This window comes from Neophocaena asiaeorientalis, unplaced genomic scaffold (genome assembly GCF_003031525.2).
Source record: "Neophocaena asiaeorientalis asiaeorientalis breed wild unplaced genomic scaffold, Neophocaena_asiaeorientalis_V1.1 scaffold134, whole genome shotgun sequence".
Taxonomy (NCBI): Eukaryota; Metazoa; Chordata; class Mammalia; order Artiodactyla; family Phocoenidae; genus Neophocaena; species Neophocaena asiaeorientalis.
In genome coordinates this window covers 13,371,771-13,395,942 of record NW_020185339.1, presented here as the reverse complement: position 1 = coordinate 13,395,942, position 24,172 = coordinate 13,371,771, and the positions used below count along the sequence as shown (strand labels likewise).

General features: G+C 43.6%; 1 non-coding gene across 1 annotated transcript; it reads left to right on the top strand.

Annotated features, from left to right (window-relative positions):
• The first annotated feature begins 1,672 nt into the window (after nucleotides 1-1,672).
• On the top strand, nucleotides 1,673-1,746 carry TRNAG-UCC (transfer RNA glycine (anticodon UCC)). The gene has a single exon. It is a non-coding gene; the product is annotated as a tRNA-Gly (tRNA).
• The last annotated feature ends 22,426 nt before the right edge of the window (nucleotides 1,747-24,172 follow it).

Here is a 24,172-nt window from a genome sequence, read left to right as displayed (position 1 = left end):
ATAGACCAGAGTCCTTCCCTGGAATTTGTTGGAGTTCAAGGGAGATCTTTCTTTTTCCTTAGATGGAAAATGATAAGAATGTGACCCTAGAATGGCTGGCAGTCACATCCCCTATGGGATGCAGGGCCAAGATCCCGCTTCAGTCAAGGACTTGGCCCAGATGCTGGGAGTATTGTTGGCCCAGAGCTTTTGGCTGTCAGCCTTCAGGGACTGCCTCAGCTACAGAAAGCTTCCTCACCCAAAGTCACCCCTGCCCTGAGCCGCCCACATGCAAAGACTGATGGATGCAGCAGCCAGGCCATCTCCGTCCAACTCGGGACAACTCTGAAGAGCTATTCTAACTCCACAGTTCCTGATGGGGTCAGCCTAGGCCAGCGTTGGGCCTGCATCACAGCTCAGCTTTTCCCTCTGCCCAGTCCTGCAACCAGCTTTTCCCTTCCACAGGTGTTAATCCTGAGGGTACTCCTCAGTAAACATCCTGAGGGGCTTCCCTGGTGGCGCAGTGGTTGAGAATCTGCCTGCTAATGCAGGGGACACGGGTTTGAGCCCTGGTCTGGGAAGATCCCTCATGCCACAGAGCAACTAGGCCCGTGAGCCATAACTACTGAGCCTGTGCGTCTGGAGCCTGTGCTCCGCAACAAGAGAGGTCGCGATAGTGAGAGGCTCGCGCACCACAATGAAGAGTGGCCCCCGCTTGCCACAACTAGAGAAAGCCCTCGCACAGAAACGAAGACCCAACACAGGCATAAATAAATAAATAAATAAAATTTAAAAAAAGAATCCATCTGCCAATGCAGGGGACATGGGTTTGAGCCCTGGTCCGGGAAGATCCCACATGCCACAGAGTAACTAAGCCCACGTGCACCACAACTACTGAACCTGCACTCTAGAGCCCGCGAGCCACAACTACTGAGCCCGCGTGCCACAGCTACTGAAGCCAGCGCGCCTAGAGCCCATGCTCTGCAACAAGAGAAGCCACCGCAGTGAGAAGCCTGCGCACCACAGCAAAGAGTAGCCCCTGCTCGCCGCAACCAGAGAGAGCCCGTGTGCAGCAGCGAAGACCGAACACAGCCAAAAATTTAAATAAATTAATTAAATAAATAAACATCCTGAACGTTAAATTCTATGTCAGGGTCTTCTTTCCAGCCTGCAACACCCACTGCAAAGAGGAGCCTGAAAGAATGAAGTCAACACACAAAGAGGATATGAATTAGAGAGGGAGAGACAGAGAACAAGAGAACCGGCTGTGTGCAATCACCCAGGAGCCCGCTCCAATCTTGGCATCCTGTGGTTTGATTGTATGAGCCAATTAATCCACATTTGAGATGTTTTGTTTTAGAGCTAGTTTGAGCTGGCTTTCTGATATTTGTGTCCTAGTGAATACAGAAACCACCTGAACAAAGTGCATGGAATGTTTGTACTTTTTTAAAATATTTGTTAAACATAGATGACGTGTGGAGGGTACTTGTGTGATACTGTGTCATTTATTAACCTCTCTGTGCCTTGATTTTTTGCATCTATAAAACGGATACCATGACTTATTTCATTGTACTGTTGTGAGGATTAACTGAATTAATTCAGTTAGAACAGTACTGTACCGGGCACATAACTTATCATAAGTTGGTGCAAGGGGAGCCATTCTCTTCCTTCATTTAAAAAACAATGGGGTACTTCCCCAGTGGTCCAGTGGTTAAGACTCCAGCACTTCCAATGCAGGGGGCCCAGGTTCGAACCCTGGTTGGGGAACTAAGATCCCGCATGCCGCAGCACAGCCAAAAAAAAAAAAAAAAAAAAAAAAAATCAATGTTACCAGGCTTGTGCCAATCTTGATCTGTGACTCTTATGTAAATTCCTTTTGTTGCTTTGTATGTTGATGGCACCATGGTATAAGACACTAAAGATTATTTAATCTGGCTTGCAAACTCCAATACATATGGGAGCAAGCCAGTAGCCCAAATGAAGGAAGCAGGGAGTGGTGAGGACCGTGGCAAAATGGAAAGCGTATACTTTGTCGAAAGTGGGCAGCGGCTCAAGCACAGCTGACGGTTACCATATGCAAATGAAGGCTTGTCACTGCCAAATTTTTAACTTTGGGGGGAAATTTTTTAAAACTGTACTTTTATGTAAATTCTTATATTTTTGCAATATTGGCCATTTAAACAATACAGTGGAGTCCAAACAAAACATATCTGTCAGCCACTGGCTTGAGGCTTCCGTTGTATAATATTTATTGAGTGGTACATATGTAGTGGATTTTTTTTCTTACTTTTAAAAATAATTTTATTATTTTTGGCTGCGTTGGGTCTTCCTTGCTGCACGCGGGCTTTCTCTAGTTGCAGCGAGCGGGGCTTACTCTTCGTTGCAGTGAGTGCGCTTTTCATTGCGGTGGCTTCTCTTGTTGTGGAACATGGGCTCTAGGCATGTGGGCTTCAGTAATTGTGGCACGTGGGCTCAGTAGTTGTGGCTCGCGGGCTCTAGAGTGCAGGCTCAGTAGTTGTGGTGCACGGGCTTAGTTGCTCCGCGGCATGTGGGATCTTCTCACACCAGGGATCAAACCTGCGTCCCCTGCATTGGCAGGTGGATTGTTAACCACTGCGCCACCAGGGAAGTCCCTTAAAATATTTTAATCAAAATAATACCTGAGCATGGGTTTTGCAAAATAGTATAGAAGTGCTTAAAATTAAAATCAGCAATCCTCTGTCCCCATTCTCTCAGGCCCCACTCCAAGAGAAGTTATATTTTCCTAAAGAATATCACTGCCTCTTGATTTATAATCCCTTTTAGACATATTTTTAATTCATATCATGATACATGAAGAATGAACTCATTTACAATTAATTATATTTTTTAGACTCAACCATGGGTATCTTCAGCTTTCCCCTAGTCATCCAATTTCTTTTAACACTATTGAGAGCTGAATCAGTCAGGATTCAGCCAAAAACCATGACAATTATTTGATCAGAAGGAATTCAATATAAAGGATTGTTTATGTGTAAAATTAACTGAAAAAGGCAAAAAGAAAACTCGAACAGAGTTTCTGAAGCACGACACTGTTGACATTTTGGACGGAATAATTTTTCGCAGAGGGGGCTGTCGGTGAATTGCAGGATGTTTAGCAGCATCCCTGGCCTCTCTTCATTAGATGCCAATAGCACCCCGTGACATACATCCTCTGAACTGTGACAATCAAAAATCTCCCCAGATCTCTGCTGGTGCTGCTGTCTGTGGGAGCACTATGAAGCTGGGGCTGCAGATGTTAGAAAAACTGCAAACTGGATTCCACTGCTTCCAGAAAAGGACCTGCAGCTGCGGCGGTGAAGCTTGGTGGGAATGAGGCTCTCTGGAACAGGAGGGACCCTGCCAGTCACTTTTCCTCCTCCAGCCTTTCAGCCTCCCTCTAGTGCCCCCTGAAGGCAGAGCCTAGCAGTGAGCCAGCCGGCAGAGCAGAAATGTGGTTCGCAGGGTCCCAGCCCCAGGGTCACAGAAGGTCTATCACCTTCTGGTAGAGAAGGTGGTTTGGAGCTGAAAGAGCTGGCACAAGCGCCAAGCTCTGTACTAAATCTCTCATGTATTATCCTGTGTGATTCTCAAACTTCTTGTACTTACTAATCACGGGGGATCTGAGATGAAATTGGAAAAGCCAAGAATAAAGAAAGGTCATGGTAAGTGGTTTGAATTTATTCCTAAGGAAAATAGAGAGCTATTGAAGGGTTTAAGCAAAGGAGGTACACATTTATAGACAATATATTGGATAATTTTTCCTGATGGCTAATCTTATCCATTATGAATTGATTCTTCCGGTTTTGCTTTCAGTATAACCTGATTTCCAGTCCAGGGGACATTTCCCTTAAACCCCTCCAGGACTATTATCCCAGCCGGAGTTAGGGGCTCCCTCCAGTGGGTGCTCAGAGCTTCCTCACGGGCCTTTTTGCCTTTGTCGTTGTTGTTTGAATGTCTGTTTCTCCCACTAGACTGTTAATGCCTCGACAGGAATTGTGTTTTATTGATTTTTGGCTGCCCGCAGTCTAATGTAATGTGCTCCTTAAAGGCTTAATGGAAGGGTAAACGAGCAGCGAGGCAAGAAGAAATCAACATATAAATGTACTTGTTAACCTACACCTCCTAGACGCACAATTTCTCAGATGACAAATATACATAAAAATTATGGGATGTGACCAATGTTACACTTAAATTTAGCTCCTTGAAAGATGTGTCCACCCACTGACAGACTCCAGGACCCACACAGAAGTAATTCTGGCTTACAGAGTAAGACTCTGAATTACTCTACTTGTTCAATTCCTGAACTCATTCCTCCTCTCCTTTATTTCTGATTCTTCCCACCTGCAGTCTCAACCTAGGGCTCCCTAGTCGGGTGGAAGAGTTGATTTCTCCAGCCTCCCACCTTGACTTTCTTTCATTTCTTCCTCACAGCTCAGCAATTCTTAACACCCTCAGGACCTGAACCCTAGCACCTCCCTTTCCCCTGTTTCCACCAGAAACAGCCAGTAGGTTGAGGCGTCACAGTGAAAAGAGTGTAGCTCTGAAATTAAACAGACTAGAGTCAATCACACCTTACCACTGTGACTTTGGGAAAGTTATTCAACTTTACTAGTTTTCGGTATCCTCTTCTCTAAGTGGTTAATAATGTCTACCTTATGGGGTTGTTAAGAAAATTAGATTACGTTACATGTAAACTTCCAAGCATCATGTCTGGTGTCTTAGGTAGGATCCTAGCAACTGACTCTGAGAGGGAGATTTGCGTGCAGAGGTTTTATCAGGGAATGCCCTTAGGGTCAACGTCATGGGGAAGGAAGAGATGGGAATGGGCAGAGAGCAAAGGACTGTAAAGCAGTCACAGTAAGACCTAAAGCTAGGAAGGTCCTTCAGACTAGCTCTGCCCTGCCCCCATCCTCCCCTGTAAGCCAAGGCATTGAATGCTGACTTTCCCCAGGGAGAGAACCTTCTGTAACCTTGGATGAGCTGAGGGTCCTCAACTGAGGGCAATTCCCAGAGAGCAACTCGGCTGAGAGCTGTCAGCTGGCGACACTTCCCAGCAGTTGCGAGAACGAGGCTCAGATCCGAGGCGGGCATCTCGGCAGTACATCAGAGACACTGACAAATGGTGTGGTAGGATACAAAAATATATTTCGTTCTTTGTCCCTGGTTTGGGGCACAGAGCTCCTTTAAGAGCTTTTAAGCCTTGGAATTTCCTGAGTGATAGGAGTATCTTTTATTATTCCTAACAAGCCCCTTTGATCACGCCTGAGTTTATGCTAATCTGGTGACTTAGGGCGAGGCCCCTAGATGACTTAGATAGAACTGGTTTCAGGAAGACCAAGTAGAGCTGGAACTTTGAGCCCCACCCACCAACTCTGGGAAGGAAGAGCAAGGTGAGGGGTTGGGGGAAGGTGAGGGAGATTGAGCTCTGTAAAAACTCTTGCATGAGATTCAGAGAGCTTCTGGGTTTGGAACAACATTGACGTGCCGGGAGGCTGGCATGCCTGGAGAGGGCATAGAAGCTCTGTGTCCTCACACACACCCCGGCCACCCCCCGCTATATGCATCTCTTCCACTTGGCTGTTCCTGAGCTCTATCCTTCATAATAAAGTGGTAAACATAAACAAAACATGTTCCTGAGTTCTGCAAGCCATCCAGCAAATTATGGAATCGAGGAAGAAGGTCCTGAGAACCTCTGACTTATAGCCAGTTGGTCAGATGTACAGATGGCTCAGGACTTACACCTGGTGTTTGAAGTGGGTGTAGTCTTGTGCGACTGAGCCCTTAACCTGTGAGGTCTGCACTAACTCTGAGTAGTATCAGTATTGAATTGTAGGATACCCCATTGACGTAGGAGAATTCATTGTGTCAAAATCACCTCAGGTGGGTACTTGATATACGTAGTAGTTCTATAAATTGAAAGAAAATAACAATACTAACACGTAGTAGACATTTGCTAAGTATTTACTGAATGATATAATAAGTGCTCACTCTGGGTACAAAAATCTTGACTATGCTTGTTAGTTACCTCTACCCAGTTGGGGTTTTTTTGTTTGTTTTTGTTTTTGCCACACCACGCAGCACGCAGGATCTTAGTTCTGGGACCAGGGATTGAACACCTTGCCCCCTGCAGTGGAAGCAAGGAGTCTTAACCACTGGAGTGCCAGGAAAGTCCAATTCTACCCATTTTTTGATATACCTTTAACTGTACCTGAGTGGGATTAACTCACGACCTGCTGAAAATATCAAAATGATGTGAAAGCATTCCAATCTAAAATGGAACCAGGGGCTTCCCTGGTGGCACAGTGGTTGAGAGTCTGCCTGCCGATGCAGGGGACATGGGTTCGTGCTCCGGTCCGGGAAGATCCCACATGCCGCGGAGCGGCTAGGCCCGTGAGCCATGGCCGCTGAGCCTGCGCGTCTGGAGCCTGTGCTCCACAACGGGAGAGGCCACAACAGTGAGAGGCCCGCGTACCGCAAAAATAAATAAATAAATAAATAACATGGAACCAGAGGCTACAAAATGGAGAATCTCACACACACGCCCTCAGAAGAACCAAACTTAAAGAAATTTAGTGACTGATTTACCCCATAAATGCCTGATTTACAGAAGACCAAGACTTACCTCTCAACCAATGAACACCTTCCAAACGTTTCTCCCCATCTTCAAGCCAGTCAACTTATTGCTTGGACTCTGGCTGGACCTCCCCTCTGCAGTCCTTGCCCTTAAATACAGCCCACTCCAAGCTGTCATCAGACTCACCTGCAGCTTGCTACAGTGAGCATTTCCTGATTTGCAATTCCTCTGCTATTGCAGAATAAATGCAATTTCTGGTAGGTTGAACTTGCCCCTTTATGTAGGTAGACTGAACCCTCACAATGGAATAAGAGCTATATTTTGGCAGTTTTGTAAATATGAGCTAACTTTAAAATGTGTATGTGTTTTTTGTTGCAACTGTAAATAACCTGACTCAGGAGGCATTGGGGAGATGGTTCCGTGGGGCTGGGAAGGGAGATTGCAAGCAAACCAAGGAGCATGATTAACTCAGCTCTACACCTGAGGCCTATAAGCAGCAAAAGGAAACTTTCTCAGTCCTTATGTAGTATGGATCCTCTTCTCTGCTCAGCTCAGCTGGGTGCCATATATTCACGCCCCTGGGCCTCACTCTCTCCTTGTCGGCTTCTGAACAGCCATCTCCAGCAACAGGGATTTTATACACACAGAAGGGGATTCTCAGTGTCTGCCTGTGATTTCTCAGAGCTCAGCCCTCAAGGGCATCATCCCATGTCTTCCTGCAAAAGCCAGTTGCTGCTGCTGTTATACAAAAGGCACAACTCCTCTTGCTTGCCTGTGAGCTCTGCCTGTGCTGGGCTGCAGAGATGCTGCAGGGCTTTACATCCATCTGGACCTTTGGCCAGCAAGGTAGACCTTACCAGCGGCACATAACCTGCAAATGCTCCTATTTAACCTAGACTCAGTCAGTGGGATCAATTCAGTAAGTTAGGGAACAAGAGATACAGGAAATACAGCACGGTGCCAAGGGCCTGGATCAGGCAGGATATCATGGATGAGTGGCAGATTACATCTGCATGTTCTTCATGTTTCTCCAGCATCACTGTGGAACCTGAGACTAGGAACAGAGACCAAGAATGTTATGGATGGACTAGTGTTGGTGTGGCTCATTGGGCATGTCAAAAGGGCAAGGGACATTCAGAATCCACATGAGTGAGAAATTCCAAATTGAAAGACTGACAATGTTATCCAACTGAATAAAGACATTAACGTAGCCAGGAAAATGTCAACATCCCAGGTGAAAGACGAACGTTTGACTAATTGGAGGTCCTAGGGAATAGGGGATATAGTATCTGGAAGATAAATTTCAATATAAAATAATCAAATATAAAATATTAATAATTTCATATATATATAGCATAAAAACATGCTATTAAATCTCCTCTCTAAAGAAAAACCTTCCCTACCTCACTTTCCCTCTAGCTGACACCCCAAAAGAACAGTCTTCAAAAGATCTGTCTACAGGCTGTCTCCAACTCCTCACCTGATATTTTCTGGCAACCACTCCAATCAGCCTCCACTCTCATCACTCTGATGAGTATCAAGGGCACCAATGACCTCCACATGGCTTAAATCAATGGCAGTTACCCTATCAGCAGCGTTTAACATCTTTGATCATTCCCTCCTCCTGGAAATGCTTTCCTCATGTGGTTTCGAAGACTCCATACTTACCTGGTTTTGCTTTTATCTCTCTGGCTTCTCCTTAGTCTTTTGCTGGTCCCATTTTTCTTCTCAACATCTTACTATTACAGTGTCCTAGAGCTCAGTCTGGCCTCGTCTCAGTCCCCTGGTTGTCTCACCTATTCTTGTGGCTCTAAATACCATCCATTTGCCCTATGACCCCTGACTTTATACCTCCAGCCTAAACTCCCCGCAAGCTCTGGACTTGTAGCTCCAACTGTCTTCTCTTTCCCCTACGTATTTCTTTTTTCTTTTTTCTTTTTCTTTTTTGCCACACCACACGGTATGCGGGATCTTAGTTGCCCGACCAGGGATCGAACCCGTGCGCCCTGCAGTGGAAGCTCGGAGTTTTAACCACTGAACCACCAGGGAATTCCCCTATGTCTTTCTTCCTTTTTTTTTTCATTAACTAAAAAAGTTTAATTTCAAACATATGCCCTTCTTAAAGAATTCATCTTCAAATATTTTACCACATGTATATGAAACACAGATACATATATTTTTCTTCTACACTGATTTTTTTTTAATATCTTTATTGGAGTATAATTGCTTTACAATGTTGTGTTAGTTTCTGCTGTATAACAAAGTGAATCAGCTATGTGTATACATATATCCCTATAACCCCTCCCTCTTGCATCTCCCTCCCACCCTCCCTATCTCACCCCTCTAGGTGGTCACAAAGCACGGAGCTATTCTCCCCATGTGATGCTTTTTTAAAATTTCATTTATTTATTTATTATTTTTGGCTGCATTGGGTTTTCGTTGCTGCACGTGGACTTTCTCTAGTTGCAGTGAGCGGTGGCTTCTCTTGTTGCAGAGCATGGGTTCTAGATGCTCGGGCTTCAGTAGTTGTGGCATGTGGGCTCAGTAGTTGTGGCTTGGGGGCTCCAGGGTGCAGGCTCAGTAGTTGTGGCACACGGACTTAGTTGCTCTGTGGCATGTGGGATCTTCCTGGGCCAGGGCTTGAACCCGTGTCCCCTGCATTGGCAGGCAGATTCTTAACCACTGTGCTACCAGGGAAGTCCCCCCCCCCCCCCCCCGTCATGTATTTCTAATAGATAGCTCAAACTTTATTCTGCTCTCTCATTCCATCCCATCTCCACCACCAAACCCCCTCCATCCAGATTTCCCCTTCCCAAATGATGGCAATTACATTATTCCAGTTGCTTAGGCCCCAAACCTTGTAGTCATCTTTAACCCCTCTCTTTCTTTCATACCCCATATCCAATCCATCAGGAAATCCCATTGTATCTATGTACTTTCAAAATATATCCGGAATCTGAACACTTTTCCCCACTTCCATTACTAACCCGCAGTGACCATAATTTTCCCCCTTAGTAACAATTAAGGAGACTATTGCCTCCTAACTGGTCATGTCACCTTTCTGCCCAAAATCTTTTAGTAGCTGCCTATTTCTCCCAGAATAAAGGCCAAAAATACTTTCAGTGACCTACAAAGCCCTATATGGTCCTGCCTTCTATTTCTACTCTGATCTCTTCTGTTATTATTCTCCCCTTTACTCCAGTTCTCTTGCTGTTCCTTGAACATGACAAGCATGCCTCTACCTCAGGGCCTTTGGACTGGTATTTCCTCTGCCTGGAATGTTCTTCCCTAAATGCCTGCATGGCTCACCCCTCAACTTTTATGAGTTCGTTCAAATGTCATCTTCTCTATGAGACCTTCTCTGACAACCCAATTTAAAACTGCCATACCACACTCTCACTGTCCCACACACCCCCAATCCCCCTGCCCTAGTTTATTTTGTCTTTATAGTCCTTATCACATTTGAACACATCAGATACCATAAGTTATTTACATTGTTTGTCTACCCTATTTTTTTCACTGAATCCCAGTACCTACAGCAAGGTCTGGCACATACTAGGGTTTAATCAGTATTGTTGAATGAATGAAAACTAATTATACAATTATACTTAACTATTAAATTTTAATGCAATTATTTTTACAGAGCCCATAATTCTAATATGTTTATGACATAGCTTAAAACTAATCATCATTATTAGCTACAACTAATTATTTCCATTAACTGATTATCACTTCACTGAAGATTATATAATGCTCTTCAGCAGACTCCAAAGTACCTGTCCTTTCTAAACTTGCACAGGGGAAACTCGTTATCTGTACCCAAACATTGCCTGGATTTTAAATCACAATAACCAGCCACTGTGACTCAAACGCTGAAATAATATGGTCGCACACAGGGTCCTGGGATCAGGTTGCCATGGTAACCTCTGCTCTCATCTTCTCTGAGTTTAATTGTTCAATTCTAAAATTGCATGCTCTTGAGTTCAGCATGCTTCAACTCTGCCAGGCCTCAGCCAGCAGGAAATTAAGTGACATTGTTATTATTCATCATAATTATTTGCTAATGACAATTTATATTTAGATTTTAAGAGAATATAGAAAAAGTAAGGTATTTAAAAGGGCTTTTCAATCCACCTAATGCTGTTTTAAGTATTGGTACTGGCTTGTATGTTGTGGGAACACTATCTTTACTTTCTCAGCCCCCCAAATGCACTCTCCTGCCCCACAATATACCTCTACCTTTCAGTCATGTTCGTGTTCCAATGTAAGATAACTGAACTTGCTTCCTTGGTCTCAAGTCCCTTAGGAGATTCAACCAAAGAAAAAAGGTGTTGGAGAATATATGATTGATATAGTTTAAGTTGTGGGAAGAAAAGACCTAGTCATTAAAAAGAAAATGAGCTAGCAAAACATTCTCCGATTTCTTGATTATTTGAGAAAAGTAAGATAATCACCACTTAAAAAATAATAAATCTGTAGTAGCTCAGGTAATTAAAATAAATGATGACTCTCTTTGTATAACCCTTTCTATTTTCAGAAACATAATTACCTTTATAACTAGGTTAATTTTCTTAATAATGGAATAAATTTATCTCGTTTTCTGGTTGTATCTGTATTTTTCAGAACAAAGAGGGCTACTGGCTCCACACTTAAACCTTAACTCTAAGGCTTAACAGATCCTGGAAGCCTGGATCAAGCCAGTGATAGTGGACATTAGCAGGGAAGGAATGCAGACTTGAAAGGTATTGATGAGATGGAATCCATTCATGACTGAATACAAGTGTGGAGAGGAAGGAAAAATTAGGTTGATTCTCAGATTTCTGACATGAGTGAGTGGGCAGAGTAGTGGCTTGGAGCGGCCAACCATTGAGTTAAGGATCTAACCCAGGAAGGATGGTGCAAGAAGATGGAGATCTCCCTTGGGGCATGTGGCCAGTTGGGCGGAGGTCAGTATTGTATGAGCAGGTCAGATGAGAGGCTTGAATTGCAACTGGAGATTTGACAGTGAGCTAGGCCCTCCACAGAGGCTGGTCCACGTTCAAGGATTGGTGAGAATGACGACTGGGGACTCAGCAAAGGCTACTTTTTACTCTGTTTTACTTCCAAACAAACCCTGCAAAAGATATACACCAACTGAGGTTACCTGGACGTGTGAATGGACATGGGCCCCTAGGTCCAAGTTCTGGTCTCAACAGTCCCTAGATATGAGGAATCTGTAGATCAGGAGAAGCAGAATAGTGGGGCTCAGTCTGCTGTCTTTTATTCTATTTTAGGCAGGGCTTGGGGTTGGGGATGGTGAAGAGAGGGGAAAACAGGTCAGCATTCAAATGTCCAACTTGTCCGCATACAGGGAATCTCCCGCTGCACTCTAACAACAGACTTCTGCATTTTATTTCTTGCCGTACCATTGGCCTATTGGAGGTTTCAGTATATCAGGCTTCCCCCAGGGAGTTATTAGCATACAGATAGTAATTCAGGCTTTGGGCTTGGCTGAAATCCCATAGGAAGAGTAGGTAGAGTGAGCAAAGAAAGGGCCAGAGGTGGAACCCTGGGAAACCCCACCATCTAAGACCAGAAAGAGGAAATACAAAGGGAACTAGGAAGAGTTTTCAGAGAAATAAGAAGAAAAATATGGGGAGGAAATGGTGTTCTAGAAGTCGAGGAACAAAGGTTTCAAGTAGGGAAGAGTGTTCCACTGGGCCAAATGCTACAGAGAGCAGCTAAATAGGGGCTGAGGAGTCTGGTGAGCCTGGCAGTTAGAAGGTGACCTTGGCCAAGCCAAGTATTATTCCTTTAAGCCAGAGAGCAATGCTTGACTGAGAGGTGAGGATAGGAATCTCTGTTGAGCTGCCTGGGGGTGGATAGGGGATTGCGGGTTGTGGGGCGGTGGTCACAGAATTCAAGAATTTTTCTCAATTCAAAAATACAATTTAAGGGCTTCCCTGGTGGCACAGTGGTTAAGAATCTGCCTGCCAATGCAGGAGACATAGGTTCGAGCCCTGGTCCAAGAAGATCCCACATCACGCAGAGCAACTAAGCCCGTGCGCCACAACTACTGAGCCTGCGCGTGCAGAGCCTGTGCTCCACAACAAGAGAAGCCACCGCAATGAGAAACCTGCACACTGCAACAGAGTACACCCCGCTCGCTGCAACTAGAGAAAGCCTGCGTGCAGCAACGAAGACCCAACACAGCCAAATAAATAATTTTTTTTAATTAAAAAAAAAAAGAACTCAGTAAAGAATGCCAGGGACACCTGAAGAACATTCCACAGCCTGTAAATTAAGGGACAGTTTGTCTTATCTTCCTATAGCCACTTACTTTTTTCATGTAAGGCATTTGTCTGAGTTGCATCATTTGGTACTAAACCTTATAAATTAAAAAAGAAATTAGCAAAGACATTTGAAATAAAGCTTTTAGAATTGTTCGAGAAGGGACAAAAGTATAAAAATTCATTTTTTGCATGCACATCTAGACATGAGAATTCTAAAATACATTTTTAAAAGGCAAAAAGTATTTTCTGAGACCCTAATTGCATAGAGTGTATTTTTAATGTGGAATTGAAGCAGAAACAGGATTTTATAATTTCTAACCGGCTCAAGAGAAATTACTTCCAAAATGAAAGGTTTTCTCATTAGGTGCAAATTCTGGTTTCTTGACTTAAAATCAAGGATGTGGATCAATGAAGCAAACCGAATAGGATACCGGGGCAATTCCTTTAATCAATAGAACACAATAATAGAACAAAGAGTGGGTAGGCACTAAGTTACCAATTCCTTAAAATACTGTGAGTAGGATACAGTACACACAGGAAAGCGTTCCCCCAATACCACAGATGACCTCACTCACGAAAAGCTATCATACTGACTGAAGCAAGTGACAAAATGGAGTGTCTTTCTTCTACTACAGTCCGCAGTCTGGGTGAGAACGTGGATGATATTTTGCACCTGGCACGTGGGATGTCATTTGACCTGTAGTTGCACATCCCGCCACTGGCACTTCCTTCTGAGCCTGCTTCTTCGCTCTGTCCAAAGCCTTTCCCAAGACAGGAACCTCCAGATTGCTTGCTTGCTGCCTGCTCTGCCACTGTGTCTGCCACCAGCCTCTCTGCAATGTGCCTGAGCTCCCGCCTGGCTTCCCGAGCAGCTCCATCAGCATGCTTGCCGCGACAAGAGCCCACAGAGACCAGCAGAAGACAATCACAACGGCAAAGCTTGGAATGCAGATGTTTGGCATGCACCTCTAGGTGACATCCATCATAATCCAGTCCCCAAGCTGGATACGACTGAAGAATGCATGAGTAACACAAATGCTGCTGTTACTTAGAGTGAGCCAGGCAGAAGCAGGACAGGAGAAGTCCCAGGCAAACACCTCAGTAATTATTCATCTGTTACCTGATTGTTCTTACACAGAAGAAAAGTAGCTCCTTGGTGTGAAAGGGGACACCTGGACGTAATGCTAGTCTGAATCTTGGGTCTTCCATTGACCAACTGTGTGATCTTAGGCAAGGTATAATTTCTTCATTTGTACCTAATTTCAGGGTTGCTGGGAGAGTTTGATGAGGCCCCTCCAGAGCTGAGGCAAGAGGTGCTTACGTCCTCCCAGACCACCTTTCAGGAGCTATGGGTCAAATTGCTCTAATCCCACCCTTCCCCAGTTCTCATAACTGGCCTCTTGACCGGTTCACAAGCCTCAAGTCTCCAATTCTCACAACTGAACCTAGTACCTGGAGTAGTCCTGAGCTAACTCAACACATATTTAGACTCCTATTATGTTGCAGGCACTGAGCAAAATGGGTACGTTTCCTGCATATACAGAATTTACAAGTCAGATTAGAGAAACAAACATTAATCAAATAATGATACTAATGAAGGAATAACAAGCTGGGGAAAGTGTTGTGAAAAAGCAGCACAGGATGTTCTCAGAGTCAATATCAGGGAGATCAGGGTTTCAGGGAAGGATTTCCCACGGAAATGACCCATAAGCAGAGAGCTGAAGGATGAGAAGGAATTAGCTGGATGAAGGGAAGGCTGGGGAGGAAGCAGCAAAGAGTGTGGCATGAGGAACTGAATGAAGCCCAAGTAGTTGGCTTGGCTTGAAGTCCATGTTTGGAAATTGGGCTATTTCCTAAGAACAATGGGAAATCACTGAAGGGCTATAAGCAGGGTGAGATTTGCATTTTAAAAACTCCACTGGTTACTATGTGAATAATATATTGGACAGATGAAAGAGTAGAACTGGGGAGACTAGACTGGAGGCTCTTGCCATGATCTAGGTAAGAGCTGCTAATGGCCCAGCCTAGAGTGTGACAGTGTACAGCACAGGGCTGAACAAGGCAGGCTGGGCCTCTGCCTCCATGGAGCTTCTGGAGAAGATGTTAAACTAGTGTTCACAGCTGAGCACTGAGTCCTGTGAGTGCACGGAGCAGAGGTTCTAGAATACCCTGCTGCTACTCTCTCCCTTCCTGAGCCTGGAGCCTGGCCTTGAGACAGTCCTTCCAAGAATAAGCCCTGCTCCTTGAACCCCAAGTTGATGGCTCATTTATAAGTCAATTAGATGGTGACTTCTTGCCTGGATTTCTGACCCTTTTTAAATTTTATCTATTTGAAAAAGTGGGTACCTGCTAAACATCAATCAGGTTCCAATCTCTGTATCTTAGTTCTCTCTTTTCCAACCCCAAGCCCAGACTAGAGCCCTCTGAACACCCAAGCTTGTCAATCAGGACATCAACTATCAGTGAGTTCGTCCCCGGCACCTGACCCACCCCAGTGAGGGTTTCTGTGCCAAATGCTAGACTTTCTCCAGGTTAGACCTTTACTGAGTCTCACTGGCTCCCAAGACACAGGAGCAATTCTCCTCTAGCTATTATTGAAGAGACACTTTCATTGAAAGCCCTTAGTTCCAGCACTAGAAACTTCTGGAACATAGGGGAATTATACATCCTCATCTTGATATATTAATGACCAGTTTTGCTGAATTATTTTTATCATGGTGAAACTGTTATAAGAGCTTTGTTAATGTACATAAAGGCAGAGAAGAGATATTGCTTTTGAAAAGCACTCCTGCAAAATATTTGATATTCTTTTTTGAAATAGGTCACTTTCTGAAAAGACAAATCATTGTGACTTTCATTTTAGGTTTCAGAATGTGAAAAGAGGACTTCCCTGGTGGCACAATGGTTAAGAATCCACCTGCCATAGTAGGGGACACAGGTTTGAGCCCTGGCCCAAACGATCCCACATGCCAAGGCACAACTGAGCCCGTGCACCACAACTACTGAGCCTGCACTCTAGAGCCTGCAAGCCACAACTACTGAGCCCAAGTGCCAAAACTACTAAAGCCTACACTCCTAGAGCCCGTGCTCCCCAACAAGAGAAGCTACCACAATGAGAAGCCCACGCACCGCAATGAAGAATAACGCCCGCCCAGCCTCAACTAGAGAAAGCCCGCGGGCAACAAAGACCAAAAGCAGCCAAAAATAAATTAATTAATTTAACAAAATAGAAAAAATATTTTTAAAAAAGGAATGCGAAAAGAAAGGAGATCCTGACAAAAACCCTGAACTCATGAAAATTAACTATCAAGGAATGCAAACAGAATTTTAGAATAAGTGGTTAATTGTGACTTTCCACACATACCATTCCATGCAGTAGAGTGCACTACGAAAACAACTGTGCATGTTTAGTAGTGTATTGCTGAATGGTAATTTGCATTGACGGTGTCCTCAAATCAACCAATTCAAGCAAACTTAATAATGAGAAGCTTCAAGAGGAAAATAAGAGTCGGGCTCAGTTAGAATAATGATTAATTCACAACTGCAATACACACCTTGGAAGGTTTCATTAGAGAAGCTGGCTGGATGTGCAGCATGACGTAATCAGCCTGTTTATGTCTGAGTTGAACTGCATCAGTGATGTGGGGCGTGGGGTACCACCTCTATTCTTTTTTTTTTTAACATCTTTATTGGAGTATAATTGCTTTACAATGTTGTGTTAGTTTCTGCTGTACAACAAAGTGAATCAGCTATACATATACATATATCCCCACATCCCCTCCCTCTTGCGTCTCCCTCCCACCTTCCCTATCCCACCCCTCTAGGTGGTCACAGAGCACTGAGCTGATCTCCCTGTGCTATGCAGCTGCTTCCCACTAGCTATCGGTTGAGTGGCATGGACATATATACAGTACCACCTCTATTCTTAAAGAAAGAAAAGACTTAGGTCCTCCAGAACTGAGGTTTATAATAATTGGTTTTTATAACAGAATTTAAAAGAAATTCTTTTCCAGAAATAGGATCCTTTCTTCCCCGCTCAAATACACACTTGACCATCCCTCTTTTGATTTCTTTAGGAAACTGACACAAGATACATGGGAATTAAAAACTATAACTTCTGTTGTACTTCTGGCTCTCCTTCTGATCTTTGGTATGATTGCAGAGCAGCTCAACATCTGAATTAAAATTTGGCTTTTATTTGGTGCTCAAAAGCCACGAATGTGCAGACATTACTGAAATGACTGGTGTGTGACCCACGGTTTTTCCACATTAGGCACGAATACAGGACTGTCCTTCGGTTTGTGATTACAGCAGCTATTCATAGGACTCCCCTGCAGTTTGCCTCTAGGAGTCAATAAGGAGAGCAGCTACCAGTCTGATTGCCTTCTCTGTCCTCGGTCACATTGTCTGCCACACACTGGATTGGAATCTGTCCTCAAGACAGACATCAAAGTAGCTGACAGTTACTTAGACATTCACAGCAACTAAATTAAATCACTGCCAGGCAAGGTAATCAACTTCTCAGTAACCAGCTGCCACAGTGGCAAAATCCAGCGAATGATCAGCTTAGGGTTGATTTGAGGGAATGGCATTGGCAGCAGCCTCCTGGTTCTGGGAGGGACGCTGTGGGCTGGTGGAATAGTTATTATGGAATCAGACCGAACTGGGCTGCAATTTTTACTGAGCCTCCTATCAGCTGGATGATCTTGGACTGTTTCTTAATCTTCTTAAGCTTGAATCTCCTTATCTGCAAAATGGAGAGACAGTTAAACCTACTTTGTAGATTGTTGCAATAATCTGAGATAATATGTATAAAATCCTATCCTAGAGCCTGACACATAGCAGGCACTTGGTAAAAGGTAGCTAGTTCCTGAGACTCCCCCTCCAATCCACCCTCCTGTTGCTGTCAGATGGTTCCTTCCTCAAATACAATTTTTACTTCATCTTCTTTTGGTAGTCCAAACATATCTGCCTGGTCCAGTCACCCTCACGCAAATGATTCTTGCTTATCCTAGCTTGGGTTTCCTCCCTGGCCTGGAAAGTCCTCCTTTTTTACCTCTGTCCATCCAAATTCTTCCCATGTTTGCATTTGGTTGGTTGGTTTGTTGGTTGGTTGTGTTTTTTAAACCCAGCCAAGCCCACTTCCTTCTTTAGAGGAAGACTTACTCATTGATCTCCCTCTCTGATTGTAAGGGCACCTACAGGTAGTTTGCACCTCACATGCCATACCAGAACTTCTTACGTGCTAATCTCACCAACAGATAGTAAGTTCCCTGATGCAAGGAGAGTATCACAAACTGTATCTGAGTCTACCATGGTTCTCAGTAAAATTTTGACCATGTAATAGACTCTCACATTTCTCTTTATGGACTCACTCATATAGCATTCTTTTTTTTTTTTAATTTATTTATTTAATTGATTTATTTTTGGCTGCGTTTGGTCTTCATTGCTGTGCGCGGGCTTTCTCTAGTTGTGGAAATCGGGGGCTACTCTTCTTTGCGGTGTGCGGTCTTCCCCTTGTGGTGGCTTCTCTTGTTGCAGAGCATGGGCTCTAGGCACGCGGGCTTCAGTAGTTGTGGCATGCAGGCTCAGTAGTTGCGGCGCATGGGCTCAGTTGTTCCACCGCATGTGGGATCTTCCCGGACCAGGGCTCGAACCCGTGTCCCCTGCATTGGCAGGCAGATCCTTAACCACTGCACCACCAGGAAAGCCCCCTCATATAGCATTCTTATCTTCATGTTGATTTTACTTAATTAGTAAGTACTCGTAATAGTCATGCTTTCATTGGAGCCAAAATACAGCTTTCAATGAAACAGAAGTAGAATCACTTTTAAAATCAACTGCAACTGCAGTTTCTATCTTGTGGAAATCGGGGGCTACTCTTCTTTGCGGTGTGCGGTCTTCCCCTTGTGGTGGCTTCTCTTGTTGCAGAGCATGGGCTCTAGGCACGCGGGCTTCAGTAGTTGTGGCATGCAGGCTCAGTAGTTGCGGCGCATGGGCTCAGTTGTTCCACCGCATGTGGGATCTTCCCGGACCAGGGCTCGAACCCGTGTCCCCTGCATTGGCAGGCAGATCCTTAACCACTGCACCACCAGGAAAGCCCCCTCATATAGCATTCTTATCTTCATGTTGATTTTACTTAATTAGTAAGTACTCGTAATAGTCATGCTTTCATTGGAGCCAAAATACAGCTTTCAATGAAACACTTTCAAAGAATCACTTTTAAAATCAACTGCAACTGCAGTTTCTATCCGTTCCTGATAAAAATTAGATTTGTGAGGCTAAAAGTATTCCAATAGCTTCTTTGTTCCGTCTTTTTTCCTCCAGCAGAAGCACCATAAAGCCATCCAAGGCCTAAAATAAATGAATGAATGGATGTACGTATGAATGAAAGAAGTGGAGGGAATTCCAAGAAAGAATTCAGAGCTTTTTGCCTACAAATGCTTGGGACATTTGCTTAACTGCACGGATAAGCTTTTAGAAAGGGCTGGCAGTAAATCTTCTGCTAGGGTTCCCTTACTGTTTTAAAGGGATAAGATATTTCTCTAGCAATTATTTTCAATCTAGTTTACGGCATTCTAAAGCATCTCCAAAGCAAATTAATTCTCATTTACTTTATGGTTTAAGCATAAGTGTAGCCCACAGAGTACTTTTAGAAAAAAAAGGGAATGATTGAAGGGTCTCAAACAGCCCCTTTGTTTGATTCCAAGAACACTGAGGATTATAGCTGTATATTGACTGAATAAAGGTGTGCTATATGGTGCAAAAGAGGGTCCCAAGCAAGAGAGAGTGCCAGACTGAAGTCAGAGTTTTCAGAGGGGTGAGCTAAGAGCTACAACATCTGTGGCTGACCGATGTAAAGAGTAGGTGAGGGTTCTTCAGTTGTAGAGAAGAGATTTGGCTGGAGAGCACAGTTATCTGTGGTCAATAATTATCAAGTGGAATCCCAGGAATCCAAGAGTGCAAGAAAGAGTGCCATCACTGAGAAGTGGATGATGGGACTCTGTGGTGAGTGACACCTAGAGCAGTAACTCTCAGTTCTGGCTGTACTTCGAACCACCTGGGGAGAGTTGAAAAAAAAAATCATATCAGGCCATCACCCCCATAGATTCTGATTTCATTAGTCTGCGGTGGAGCCTGAGCACTGTATGTGAATGTGTGTGTGTGTGTGTGTGTGTGTGTGTGTGTGTGTGTGTGTGTGTGTATGTTTCGCTCTGTCTTAAAGTTTCTCAGGGGAACAGACTTGAGGACACAGGGAGGGGGAAGGGTAAGCTGGGACGAAGTGAGAGGGTGGCATGGACATATATACACTACCAAACGTAAAATAGGTAGCTAGTGGGAAGCAGCTGCATGGCACAGGGAGATCAGCTCGGTGCATTGTGACCACCTAGAGGGGTGGGATAGGGAGGGTGGGAGGGAGGCTTAAGAGGGAGGGGCTACGGGGATATATGTATACGTATAGCTGATTCACTTTGTTGTATAGCAGAAACTAACACAACATTGTAAAGCAATTATACTCCAATAAAGATACTAAAAAAAAAACACGTAAAGTTTCTCAGGGGATTTTACTGGGTAACCAGCACCGAGAACCACTGGTCTAGGTTAGTTGCAACGTGCTTAGTTTTCATGGCTAGGTGCATTTAACTGCCATAAGTAGGGTCATCCCTTCTCTGGACCAATCCCATTCCCATACAGTTACTTTAGCTAAATAAGTTAATATGTATGTGCTGTTGATTCCACTCTGACCTAAGCTGAGTACCACCCATGGACCTGGGCAAGCAGGGCTCTGAAGCTGGGTCCCACATTTCCTCTTTCTCTGCAGCACCTTCCTCAAATTTTTCTAGTCCCCTTCTGGTGTTTGGGATCCACATCTAGACCGGTACCTGCATGGGTCCTGGTCCCCATTTCTCTTCTTTGGGGCACTTTCCAACACTGTAGCCCCCAATACTCCCTGCTCAAGTGGAGGGGTCAACAAGATCCCCAAAGACCTCTGGACTCTGTGCCTTTAGAAGAGTTATCCCAGGAGCCTGTGGATGGCTCCAGTTCCAGGAGGATGGACTGGTGAACAGATTGTTCCACTAGCCATCAGGCATCTTTCTTCCCTTGCAATCACGTGAAACTGAGCCACTGGATGACACTGACACACTGATTTGGGGTGACCCAAATTGTTTATATAGACAGGAACCATATACCCAGGGCTAGTCCTGCCCAAAAGAATCTCAACTCATTCCCTTGAAATAAATCCTTGCATCTGCCCTGGTTCCCTATACTTTCTCCTTTCCCCAACTTCCCCCAAACCAAATCTCTTCTGGTACCTCATTCTCCAGAGTCTGGATTTCTTGCCTCTAAATCCCAGTGTTCTCATGATTGAGGTGCTAATATCAGCTGATGACTCTCTTGAATGCCTCCCATATATAAAGATCTTCCAGGTACTGGTGATTTAAGTCCCATTGATTACCTGTGTCGAGTCCTAGGTACCCAGGATCCTAGATTCAGTATAAATAATTGGTTAATGATATCTCCATACTTCTTTCTCCTCTTACTCCTTCCACCTCCATCTCTCATGTAAGCTGATGTCCCAAATTCAGTCTTAAATACATGTCCCCCTGCTCAGACTTGCAGGCTTAACCGTGAATCTGACATTCCAGTCCCGGGATCTGCTTACATTCTTCAGTCTGCACTGATTGTCCCTAACAAGGACCAGTAATCATGATAGGTGCTGTAAAATTCTTGTTACGGTAGAAACACGCATCAGAGTGTAGACTGTCCTAGGTTTGCAGATGTAGGTAGTCGAGGAACTAAGGCTGGTTTAAAAATTAAATAACTGATATTTACTGAAGTTATGGCTCAATATAATAACAATTGCAGCTAATATTTATCAGGCATTTACTCAAAAATTATTTCCAACACTAAAAAGCTTAGTATTTACTGAATATTTACCATATTCCAAGTACAGCAACCCTATGAGTTGAGCATTTTATCATTATCCCTATTTTTCAGATAGGAAACTAAGACACAGAGAGGCTAAGTAACTTGCCCATGGTCACACAACTAGTCAATAGTAGAGCTAACAAAAGAAATCAGGTCTGTCTGAATCAAACCCTGTCTGTTAGCCATCTCATAATACTGCCTCCCGAAGAGTTTTATCTAAAAAGGCAACTTTCTTTTCTAACGTTCATGCCAAATAAATTATGAGTATTTGATGGATGATGTTATCCTTTTGTATTTAAATATGCAAACCCATAGGGTCAGCAAGGATTCTCAATCAAAAGTCTAGCAATACATGCAGAAAAAGTGAGAATGAATTGTACATTGAACTAAGAAAATTTCTGATGGACACTATTCCTTTTATTATTACAGAGAGACATCTAAAATATATATTAATCATCTATTATTTATTTTAAATATTAAATTCATTTGTGTGTCAGATGTTTTATTCCTCTAAACTAATACCTTTTCAGAATGAGGCTCTCAGCTTCTATCCAAGCAGGCTTAGTTCTGGTAAAGAAGTTCAAGAATGATGTTCAAGAAGAGGCATATTCCCACCTTCCTGCTCCCCTTACACCCACTCCCCCACATTACCCTCCCACCTCAACTTGGAATTAATCAAAATGTATCTAAATTCTAAGATCAAGTAGCAGTGGAAAAAGTGACTGACTTTCCACGTCTGAAAGCCTGACATCTATTTTTTAATCCATGTTAGGACTTGTGGTCTAAGGCCGACTCCCTCCATGATTTATTTCTGTAATTTAAGGATTCATGAGAATTCCCATTACTGAGTAGTCAGTTAGGAGTTTGTTTGTTTGTTTCAATCTAAGGGTTCAATCTGGAACCCTTAATCAGACTGAAGGAGAAGAGTTTCACTAAAGAAGAACACTCTGTGGTAGATGATATCACTTGTTTAGTAACATAAATCAGCACAAGAATTGCTTTGGGCATAATTCAGATATCAAGCAAATGAGCAGTTTTCTTCATATGGGAGCTGAATATCCACAAAACCATAATCTTCTCACGGCTGATACCTGATGGTTAAGCAAAGTGTTTACTGTGTAGCTTGATTATTTCTAAATAAGAAATATGCTGGGGGTTTTTTTCAAGTCATTTTTGATTGATCTATCATTTGAGAAGTACGATTTTATATACTTCTGGGCTTCTGGCCAGCACTTTAATAGGCTGACAATAATTCAAATCTGACTTTGGCATGGTTTCTAAGCAAGACTTTCCTTGCTCTAAAAGCCAATGCACTGTGTATGTTACTGCCCTCTACTGGCTAGAGCAAGAAGTGCTGGAATTGGGCGGAATTGCTCATGTGCAAGGCACTTCATACGGGTTACCTTCCAGAGCAGTCTGATTCTAAGAGTGGACAATAAGATTAATTGACACCAGCCACACAGTCTGGCGATGTGTGAAGACCCCGCAAATATTTCGAGGAATGAACCCATAGCAAAATACCTGCAGATGCATTTTTTCATCTCACAAAAACCTCCTAACCGTGCAAATAAGCAATGGAAGCTAAACTCCACAGATCACCACACAGCTTCTCCTTCATATAATTAAAGCAGGTGTGAGGTTTTTCTACCATCGTATTATTTCACCTGCCTACTACTCTTCCTCACTTTCCGAGGTTAAAAGAAATGTTTGGTAACAATTCATCTTTCATAGTGGAATGCCACTAAATATTCTTTAATGATGATAAAAACAGAAACAGAGGAGATAATATAGAGATAACAATCAGGAAAATACAGGCGGAAATAGTTTAAAGTGGTTACCCAATGGGAGTGGGGCTGGAAATGGGGTGAGAAGGGAGGAGGCTTTTACTTTGATTTTATTTTTATTTACATTTTTTAGTGATTTAATTTATTTATTTTTACTTTGATTTTAGACTCTCTTGTATTTAATTTTTTTTACCTGTGTATGTATTAATTTTATCATTATCTTTCTAAACTTTCAAGTCTTTCATAAATAGTGTAGTTCAGAGACATTGGAAGAGTCACTCTGTGCCTAGGGAGTGATAAGATGTCGTGGTGGGTAAATTAGTTAGGGTAGAATAGCTGCTATAAAAAATTAATCCCCAAGTGTATAATGACCCAAACACCATAGAAGTTTACTTCTGTCTTTCAGAGCAAGGTAGTTCCAGGTGGCTGAGGTGGGGCTGCACGAATGGGAGGTGGGGGAGGAAGAGAGGCTCGGTTACAGGCAGTCATTCGAGGACCCAGGTTGGCAGAGGCTCCCTGTCTTCAGCATGTGGTTTCCAACGTCACCTGAGAATCAACATGGAGCCAGCAGGAGGGAAAAGGACATGGAGAAGTACGCGTGTGAGGGTTTT